Source organism: Pseudoliparis swirei, chromosome 20 (assembly GCF_029220125.1).
Source record: "Pseudoliparis swirei isolate HS2019 ecotype Mariana Trench chromosome 20, NWPU_hadal_v1, whole genome shotgun sequence".
Lineage (NCBI taxonomy): Eukaryota > Metazoa > Chordata > Actinopteri > Perciformes > Liparidae > Pseudoliparis > Pseudoliparis swirei.
The window spans coordinates 23,528,008-23,528,824 of NC_079407.1; positions in this window are offsets into that span (position 1 = coordinate 23,528,008).

Genomic DNA, 817 nt, shown 5'->3' on the forward strand with positions numbered 1-817 from the left:
TATGGTTTATAACGTGTCATTTTATTTTTTAGTAGGTGCTCCTATCACAGATTTGAATATTTTTCCCCGTGGATGTGTTCAGGCCTTTACTGGCATCATGCATGATTATTTTGGGGTGGATTGGATCAGTTTAAGCTAAAAAGTGTTATAACAACAAAACACAAAGTGGGCGAACAAGTCCAGTTGAGCCACTAGGTGGCGCAACGAGAACGTGAACATAGACGTGCAGCCATGAAGTGTAGACCATGCTATCTAAATTAAATGTTTAAAAAATGTAGCTCAATAAATTAGCATTAAGAAACATATATTATGGTCTGTGCCGTGCTCGCTGCTCCCCTAAGTAAGCCCCGCCCCTTACAGGCAAGTTCGCCACGTTTACGTTAAGAAATAACCATCGATGTCTCTCTAATCTTTGCATTAATATATATTATAATCCTCCTGAGAACCGAGGGGAAATTGTGTCTTCCAACTTCTTATTTTTGTGTGATTTCCTTCCTAATTAAAGATAAATAAGCATCTTACAATTGAAACATTTAAAATGTTACAGCATGTCCACTGTAGTGGACGTCAGGACAATTTTCGTGTGAAAAGACAGAAAAATATAAAAGATAAACTCACAAATGATGTATGTAGAGTGATATTAATCCATGAATACTTTCAAGTTGATTATTAAACTAAATAATTAATCCATCTGGATTGTTTTTATTGTTGGTTGAAGGATGATAGATTTAAAAAAAATTAAAACTTAACATCTTATATCCAGAACTAACTTAGAACCGATATATTTATTTTAATTTTGAAAATGTGTTGACTGATC